Source organism: Siphateles boraxobius, unplaced genomic scaffold (genome assembly GCF_051911475.1).
Source record: "Siphateles boraxobius isolate OS27281-9 unplaced genomic scaffold, OSU_SipBor_1 16, whole genome shotgun sequence".
Classification (NCBI taxonomy): domain Eukaryota; kingdom Metazoa; phylum Chordata; class Actinopteri; order Cypriniformes; family Leuciscidae; genus Siphateles; species Siphateles boraxobius.
This window is the reverse complement of record NW_027508766.1, coordinates 10,599,475-10,609,619: the sequence shown is the minus strand read 5'-3', so window position 1 is coordinate 10,609,619 and position 10,145 is coordinate 10,599,475. Positions and strand designations below refer to the sequence as shown.

General features: G+C 36.6%; 1 long non-coding RNA gene across 1 annotated transcript; it reads left to right on the top strand.

Annotated features, from left to right (window-relative positions):
* The first annotated feature begins 641 nt into the window (after positions 1-641).
* LOC143738951 (uncharacterized) lies at positions 642-5,939 on the top strand. Its single transcript, XR_013204098.1, has 3 exons — positions 642-868; positions 1,935-1,976; positions 5,828-5,939. It is a non-coding gene; the product is annotated as an uncharacterized LOC143738951 (long non-coding RNA).
* Positions 5,940-10,145: the final 4,206 nt, after the last annotated feature.

Below are 10,145 nucleotides of genomic sequence, written 5' to 3'. Positions count from 1 at the left end.
GTTTCACCATGGTTGAAAAAAAAACCCACAAGTGTTTTCCCTGAAGTCTTTTCTCTCTGTCACACCAGCGTGTGGCTGACCTGGTATCTGTTTTTGTGGCACGTTCCTGAGCCCATTGAGAAATATCTTACACAACAGTTGAAAAGCATTGTGTTCCTTTAAAAGTCTATAAATTAAAATATATCATATATAAAATAAATAGTTTACTAATTTAACTGAAGTTGAAAAGCATGTTGTTAATTTAAAATCTTACTAAATTACTGAAGTTGAAAAGCATGTTGTTCATTTAAAATCTTACTAAATTACTGAAGTTGAAAATCATGCTGTTCTTTAAAAAATCTTACTAAATTACTGAAGTTGAAAAGCATTCTGTTCATTTAAAATAAATATTTTACAAATTTACTGTACCAATTATGTTAGATTTAGATAAAAATAAAATCATCTTACATTTTCACCAGGGTTGAAGAAAAAAAATCACACAGGTAGTGCCTGCCAGCATGGACAGTGTGCGTGACAACTAAGTGATATCATCGCTGTTTTCGTACCACCGGTAATAAATTACTTTTAATTCATAAGACTTATTTTCAAGAGTGACAGTTATCAGTGAAATATGGCGCTCGTGTAATCAAAAGGTCTGCCTACCCCCTGGGAATGTGAATTGGCCTTGAACCTAAACAGTTCCATTCATAGAGTACTGAAAGCATATAGTGGACACACAGCTCCGCCGTTTTCCCATAGTTTTCCTCAGGCTCTTACTGTAAAAGGCTATAAAATAGCGAAGACACATGGACGTGTGCCATACCCCATGTCTGGACCAAAAACTTTTGCACCCTCTCTTCTATGACCACCTCATCAAAAATGCAAAACAGTGAGTACTTTCTCTATAATTAATTTACGCTACGGTGCTGTTGATCTGTATTATGCAATGATGTTTAATTCGAAAAATTGTATATACATAAGGAAAAGACGGTATAATTCAGTAGTGTTTTAAATAGCCCAGGCTACTTCAAGTCAAGTCACCTTTATTTATATAGCGCTTTTTACAATACAGATTGTATCAAAGCAGCTTCACAGTGATAACATGAAAATAATATAACAGAGTTTGTTTCTAAAAGAAATTTGAAACACGTATTTGTTTTATCCACATTATGCTATTAGTATTTTTATCTGCTGTAACTGGTGATACAGATATTAAAATGTATCTACTATATTAATTTATCAAAGTATGGCTTTCAAAATATGGAGCATTGTATTATGATATTGATGTGATACAGAAATTAACATGTATCTACTATATTAATTTATCATAAAGTATGATATTTTTTTAAATATGGAGCATTGCATTATGATATTGATGTGATACAGATATTAACATGTATCTACTATATTAATTTATCATAAAGTATGATTTGTTCATGTTTATGTTCATTATGCTATGTTTTTTTTTTAAACCATATCACAAAAGCATCAGTTTAACATGACTGTTTTACAGCAATGTTTATTTTGCATTATGCTATGTTGTTTTAACTGTTGTATTTTTTATCTGATGTAACTAAAATCTGCAGCATCGTTTATTTAAGCTGCGGGGTTTCCATAAAGGACCTTAAAATAAATGTTTTGGATTTATTCAGTTTTAAATCTTATTTAGAGATTATTTTAGTCAGACATGCTTATATGTGCGTAGGCCTATTTTATTCCTCTTCAGTTACTTACTTTTTAAATTTTGCTAGGTTACTTTTTAATTCTTCTTTTACTCTGTATTTGATTTTAACTTTTAGCAATTTGCATGATAAATTGTTTAACATGTAAGCTATATGAATGACACTGTCACAATGTGATAAGCAAAACATATAAAAGTCAAGTCAAAGCTATTTATATAAGCTAGCGCTTTTCATTGCCATTTAAAATAACATGGTCTTTCCTTTTCTCTCTAGAGACAGCAAACACTGCAGGACAATCAGGCATCCAAGTAACATGTTAGTATGGTTTACATTTTATTTTTAATGAGAAAACATTATAGAGTGCAACAGGCGGTTTCTGGGAGTAAAAACATTTACTTTCTCCATACGGAAATTAATTTTAAAGACAGATCTACTGTGAGCTAAGAGGGTGTTAATACATGGTATTTGCTTCTGATAAAGCCTTCAGCTTATTTTTTTGTAAATAATCGTATTTCACAGTTGAACTCCTGGTGAAAACTACATTACCCATGAGCCATGATACTGTAATGAAAATTATGTCAAACATAGAAAAAAAAAAAAAAAAAAAAGCAACACACTCCAAAATAGCTCTGCCCACTGCCATGAAGCACTGTGAATGACATAATCTCCCTAGCCTCTCAAAATACTGAAATTTTTGTATAAGCTATATATGCATATTTATGGAGCTAATTATATGACAAAATGATTTGAATTTGAATTGTGTAAATTTGAATTATTTGCAAGTGTAATCTAACAAAATTGAATTTTAAGTGGTAGTTTAAATAGTTCTGAAATTGACTTTTTTTAAACGAATATTGAAGATTTGAAATTTAACAAATGTAAACGTTTTTATGGCTGAATTTTATAGACATGTATTTTCAAACAGCTAGTTTTTTTTGTTCTGAATTCTTATACTGCAAATATTCAGTTTAAAAAAATTCAGATTCAAGTTTTCAAGATGAAGAAATTCGGAACTTCAAATTCAGTTTTCTAAAATTCAATCTCAAAAATTCAAACTCAAAAATTCAGATCTTACAGAAAGTAGGTCACAGGTCTTCCACAGGGAAGAGTAGATGATCTCAGAAAAATCGAACAGAGCATTTTGGCCAATATATTCGCCTGCCTCTTGTCCTTACACAAGGTGTTTTTGAACAAATCGTATCCCCAGTCAGTGGAAGCCAGAACGCAACGCCCAATATGTCAATATTCACCATTTAATGAACGCGTTTCAACTGGCTTACAGCTACTAGATACTCCGACTGATGCATGATCAAATAGACATGCATTCCGCGTCATCTTGTCTTATTCGCTCTTTTTGCCCGTGATGGAGCGCGTCTCGTGGCTCTTACTAAGCGTCACCAGCCACAAGATCTCTCACTGTTTTCATCTACCAGACACTCGGATTGATACACGAAAACACATCTTATCAATTATTTTATTTGCTCTTTTTGCCCGTGAAGGAACGCGTCTGATGGCTCGTCGCGTCAGCCACTAGCGTCGCACCTGCCACAAGATCTCTCACTGTTTTCATTTACCAGACACTCGGATTGATACACGAAAACACACAAACAGTGCAATCCTGCTCTTATTTACCTTTATGTCATCTTATCTAATATTTTATTTGCTCTTTTTGCCCGTGATGGAGCGCGTCTCCTGGCTCTAACTAAGCGTCACCAGCCACAAGATCTCTCACTGTTTTCATCTACCAGACACTCGGGTTGATACACAAAAACACACAAACAGTGCAATCCTGCTCTTTTACCCTTTTGTCATCGTATCTTATTATTTTATTCGCTCTTTTTGCCCTTGATAGAGCGCGTCTCGTGACTCTTACTAAGCGTCACACCAGCCACAATCTCTCACTGTTTTCATCTACCAGACACTCGGATTGATACATGAGAGCACACAAACAGTGCAATCCTGCTCTTATTTACCTATTTGACATCTTATCTTATTTTTTATTAGCTCCTTTGTCCCGTAATATGGAGCGCGTCTCGTGGCGCGCCAGCCACAAGATCTCTCACGTTACAGCGCCTGATACTCTGATTGACATATTCTGAAGGAGAATGTTTTTGACCACTCCATTAAGTTTTTTTTTTGTATAAAGCATTTCCTTGAAGTGAATTTCGTTTTGTATAAATTGTATCTTAATTTTAATCAATGTTTGATCAACCAGTTTCCTGGATTTAATAAATATAGCAGACATAGGCCTATAACAATAAAATCATGACATTTTTGCATTGCACGTTCCTCACATGCATGAGAAATATATCTAGAAAGGTAGAAATGCCTAGCCTAGTTTTAAACGAAACAATTCAAAACGAAAATAAATAGGTTACTCTCAGATTATGTAATCCGTATGAAATGAGCATTTCTAATCTCGGCGCGTTCACTACTGCGAAGATGGCGAGTCCAACTTCATCTTTGTAGCCAACACTGCCACAGAAAACACTTTATGGATGGGTGGAGGTGGTGGTTGTGTCACCCCGTGCCACCCACACGCTTCCTAAAGGAACCTATCTTCTTATTAATTACTCGATAGCTGAAGCTAAGAAAATGTTGAGTTACATCAGGTAGCCTAAATTGGTTGCAGAAAATATTCATTATTTGAAATCAGCTACCCCCACTCGAGAGTGAATACATGTAGCCTAACTACTTAAAAGGGTACTTAAACAATATTTCATAAGCCACAATGTGATTTTTAAATATTCAGTTTACTCACTTGACTTTGGCATGTTCTGTGACAGACAGTTTGTTCTGCACCATTCCTGGATGACAGGCTGTAAAACAGTGAGAGATCTTGTGGCAGACGCTAGTGGCAGACGCTAGTGGCTAACGCGACGAGCCACGAGACACGCTCCATCACGGGCAAAAAGAGCATATAAAATATTAGATATGATGACAAAAGGGTAAATAAGAGCAGGATTGCACTGTCTGTGTGTTTTCATGTATCAATCGGAGTGTCTGGTATATGAAAACAGTGAGAGATTGTGGCTGGTGTGACGCTTAGTAAGAGTCACGAGACGCGCTCTTTCAAGGAAAAAAAGAGCGAATAAAATATAAGATAAGATGGCATAAAGGTAAATAAGAGCAGGATTGCACTGTTTGTGTGTTTTCGTGTATCAATCCGAGTGTCTGGTAAATGAAAACAGTGAGAGATCTTGTGGCAGGTGCGACGCTAGTGGCTGACGCGACGAGCCATGAGACGCGTTCCGTCACGGGCAAAAAGAGCAAATAAAATAATAGATAAGATGTGTTTTCGTGTATCAATCCGAGTGTCTGGTAGATGAAAACAGTGAGAGATCTTGTGGCTGGTGACGCTTAGTAAGAGCCACGAGACGCGCTCCATCACGGGCAAAAAGAGCGAATAAGACAAGATGACGCGGAATGCATGTCTATTTGATCATGCATCAGTCGGAGTATCTAGTAGCTGTAAGCCAGTTGAAACGCGTTCATTAAATGGTGAATATTGACATATTGGGCGTTGCATTCTGGCTTCCACTGACTGGGGATACGATTTTGTTCAAAAACACCTTGTGTAAGGACAAGAGGCAGGCGAATATATTGGCCAAAATCGATTTTTCTGAGATCATCTACTCTTCCCTGTGGATGACCTGTGACCTACTTTCTGTAAGATCTGAATTTTTGAGTTTGAATTTTTGAGATTGAATTTTAGAAAACTGAATTTGAAGTTCCGAATTTCTTCATCTTGAAAACTTGAATCTGAATTTTTTTAAACTGAATATTTGCAGTATAAGAATTCAGAACAAAAAAACTAGCTGTTTGAAAATACATGTCTATAAAATTCAGCCATAAAAACATTTAAATTAGTTAAATTTCAAATCTTCAAAATTCGTTTAAAAAAAATCAAATTCAGAACCATTTAAACTACCACCTAAAATTCAATTTTGTTAGATTACACTTGCAAATAATTCAAATTTACACAATTCAAATTCAAATCATTTTGTCATATTATTAGCTCCATACATATTTTGCATATTTATATATAAATATATATTTTTTAAAATCACTATGGGAAATAAGAATGAAAAAGGGGGGGGGCACTTTTGCACTCTATGTATAATGAACAACTGACAGATGAACTGGCAGATATTTTATGTAAACAGGCAAAATCTCTGCATCTGATGATGGCCATGTGTTTTCGCCGATCATAACTGGTTTAACTCTTGGCTCCTTTGAGATCAATATGACTTCTGCCAAACCAAATGTGCCGGCATATTGTAAGTGTAATACACGAGAAACTATTAATACACGAGAAACTATTAAAATAGTTTTTGCCTATGTAATGTATAAAATTAATCTTAATTAAGCAGTCGTAGTTAACAATTTGGGACCAATTTTAAGGAAGGTTACATTCTGGTCTAACATTGGCATGTGCACATTTGCAATACAGAATTTTTTTATGTTTTTGGTACTATCGGATCGAGTTTTGTAGAATAAGGCAAGATTAATTTATTTTATGCGGTGTCATGCTCCTGGATTATTCAGACTCAGATTATTTTTATATTCTCAGATCATCAAAGGTTTCTGAAAGCAAACACCAGTCAGTTGGTTGAAAAAGTGAAGAACATTGATCCAATAATTGACAATCTTGATTGCTCAATGAATCAGTTACAAATGTGTGAGCGAATCCAACACACCAGATGAAGACAAGGGAACCGCTGGACTATGTGAATTGTGAAAGCATTGCCAACGACCTGGTCAACGCTTTGTTCAAGCATGAATAATCTCTCATGAAGAAACTGCAATAACAACTGTTGTAGCCTATTGTTTGGCATTATGTAAATCAGAAAGAGTAAATACATACAGTATTTATCCACTATTTTACAGATGTTAGTTCAATTTTGTTTATATACTTAGTGATGATACAACATGAGCTTGTATGACTTTATTATTTATTTTTGGAGGTTGGTTGATAAGGTTACATATGGTGTCTTTGTGTTATCAGCACGCTAATCAGTTATGCATGTGCTGAAATAGTAGCTTACTCTATAAAATATATGATAATAATAGTTTTCAACTTTTTTTGAAAGGAATGTAGGTTGCTCACTCTCACCTTCAACTGGAACTCGCACTAGGAGGGCGCGCAGCAACACCGGTGGAAATCAGAAAGAGTAAGTACATATTTACCCACTATTTTACAGATGTTAGTTCAATTTTGTGTATATACTAAATGTATATGTGCCTGTGTGGCTTTGCAAAAATTATTGTTGTTATGCATGCACAAAATTACAATTAGTGATTGGTAATGTTAATATGAAAGAGCTTATTTTCTGTTGTTTTATCAACATGTTGATTGCCCATCAGTTATGCATGTGCTGGTATAGTACTTTGTTCAACCTTTCTTTATTAATATTAATATTTTTATAGGAATGTGGTAGCATCACTCTCACCTTTACCTGCAACTCGCACTGGGAGTCGTTCAGTTTTGAGAACAATTGAAAATGATACTTAGTAAGTACACTTATTCCCTTCCTTTCAGATATTAGTATAATTCTGTTTACGTATTCCGGTTTTAGATAGTCCATACAAAAATCATGTTTCTGTATGGCTTTACAAACATTTTTTTTTTGTCAATGTCTGGGCATTATTACTTTTTGTGATTGAAATACAGTTTTTTTGTGTAATAAACATGCTCACAGTTGTTTGTTTGTTTTACAGCTATAAAGATGATGGTGATCATCAGACACCCGTTGCAAAGAGGGCCAAGACAAAGATTCAGACAAGCAATGAGCAGTCCACTCTGTCATGGAAAACAGAGACTGACATTGATATGGTTCCACAGACTCTGAGATTCCTGCCCGCACAGGAACCTGGACCACAACTGAGTCCTGCTGACACACACACTCCACAGAGTCTCTTCAAAAAGTTTTTTTCTGAGAATGCCGTGTCAACTCTGTGCCACAACACCAATGCTCAGGCTGCTTGTGCAATTGCAAAGGGACGCAAATATAAATGGACTGATGTCAGCATCAGTGAGATGTACGCTACATTGGGCTGGTGTTTTACATGGCCATGGTGAAGGTGAGCTCCATCAGGGACTACTGGCGGCAAGACAGTCTTTTCTCTTTGCCTTTTCCTGCCACAATCATGACAAGAGACCGATACCGCACCATTTCATGGAATGTGCACATGAGTCACCCTGATGCAGATAAGGAGAATGACAGAAAGAGGGGCACAGCTGAACATGACCGTCTTTTCAGGGTCAAACCTATCATGGACACCATTCGTCATGCTTGTAAATCCATCTGTCATCCTAAAAGAAACTTAGCTGTGGATGAAAGAATGGTGGCATGCAAAGGACACACAGGTATGACACAGTACATGAAAGCCAAGCCAACCAGATGGGGTTTTAAGCTGTTTGTTCTTGCAGACTCATCAAATGGATACACTGTGGACTTTTCTGTGTACACCGGAAAGAACATCTTTCCCACAGGCCAAGGACTGTCATATGATGCTGTAACATCTCTTTTGGACTGTAAAGTTTTAGGCTCTGGGTACCATGTGTACATGGACAATTTCTACACAAGCCCAAAGCTCCTAAAATACTTGTTTGCAATGAAGTTTGGTGCATGTGGGACTTACAGGGACAACAGGAAAGACTGCCCTCGTGATGCAACTAATTCACTCTCAAAAAGATTAGCCAGGGGATCCATCAGGTGGATTCGGGATGGTCCTCTTGTATTTGTGAAGTGGATGGACACACGAGAGGTATCTGTTTGTTCCACCATTCAGTCCGCTTATACTGGTGAGACTGTGCAGAGGAGGGTGAAAACACAAGATGCATGGAGGACAAAGACATTTCCATGTCCTGCACCTGTGACTGCCTACAACCAACACATGAGGGGCGTTGACCTGTCCGATCAGCTCTTACAGTACTACTCTGCACAGCACAAAGCCATGAAGTGGTACAGAAAGATCTTTCTACACTTCTTGGACATTGCTGCCACCAATGCATTCCTTATCCACAAAGAGCTATGTGGTAACATGACCCATAAAGAGTTCATGGAACAGCTTATTGCAGAGCTCTGTGGTGTGTCACAGAAAGTAGCACCAAAACAAACCAGTAGTGACCATATACCTATTCCAGGAGCTGAGCTGACCTCCGATACAAAGAATATTTCCACAGTTGGCCGCAAGAGCTGTGTGCCTTGCAAAGTACAGCTTGGTAAAAGGCAGGACACACCTTGGAAATGCCAGGCATGCAATGTTCACTTGTGTCTTCAGTTGAACAGGAACTGTTTTCAAAAATGGCACAAAGACATGTAACTGTATTCTCAAAACAATCGGATTGCTTTGATCTCACTACTTATATCCACCTTTCGGAACTTCCGCTACTAACCTCAGCCCGCTAGTATAGCAGGCGTGGTCTGCGAGGATAGCAATCTGCCTTTACTTTTGTTTATTTTGCTCACATTTGATTTGCTTAGAGCCCGCATCAACTGGGGCATAAGCAATTACTGTGAGATACCTGCCTTTACTTTTGTTTATTTATCGCTCACAATTGCTTTGTTTATAGCCGACTGATTCTTTTGTTTATTTTGCTCACATTTGATTTGCTTAGAGCCCGCATCAACGGGGCATAAGCATTTAATGTGAGATACCTGACTTTACTTTTGTTTATTTATTGCTCACAATTGCTTTGTTTATAGCCGACCTATTTTTTTATTTTTATTTTGCTCACATTTGATTTGCTTAGAGCAAATGTAGAACATTGAGTTCCTCCACATTACAATTACAATAAAACAGATTGAAAAACAAAACCTTTGAATCTCCTCTTCTTTGTTCAGGCCATGGGCCTGTTCACTTAATGGGCCATTAGCCATTAGGGGAATGTCTGTCACACCCCTGGTCTGAATCTCATTAATATTGATAGGCCATTACCACTCCCACGCATCAATCTCTTCTGACAAAAAAACTGTTTTACAAAGTTTAAATCAATGTATTGTTTTATGTGAACGATTACGCAGGATGATTTTCACATCATTTTGAAGCCAGAACTCGAAGCGACAACATCCATTAGTCAAAAGTCTTGTGGACACATATTTAGTATGTGTTTTGTGGTCTTATTTCAGCAACTTTCATTTTTATTTTTTTCAATAACCACGCATAAACATTATTCTCTTAAAAATACAAACATGTACATACATGTTGCTCACATATTACGGTAGCCCCGATTGTGCTATATAGAGTGAATTTACACCTTTGCCATTAACATGTTTATAAATAACTGAAAAAAGCACAAATGTCAGAGCATGTCAGAACACCTCCAGGACCCAGAAAACGCGTCGGACCCCAGAGGGTTAAACAGTTTTTTAAAAAATAAAATGTTTTTAATAATTGATTGGTGATGGAGTTTTATTTTTTTTATTTAGAACCAAGTATATTGTACAAGTAAGAAGAAACCAAACTGGCCATATAATG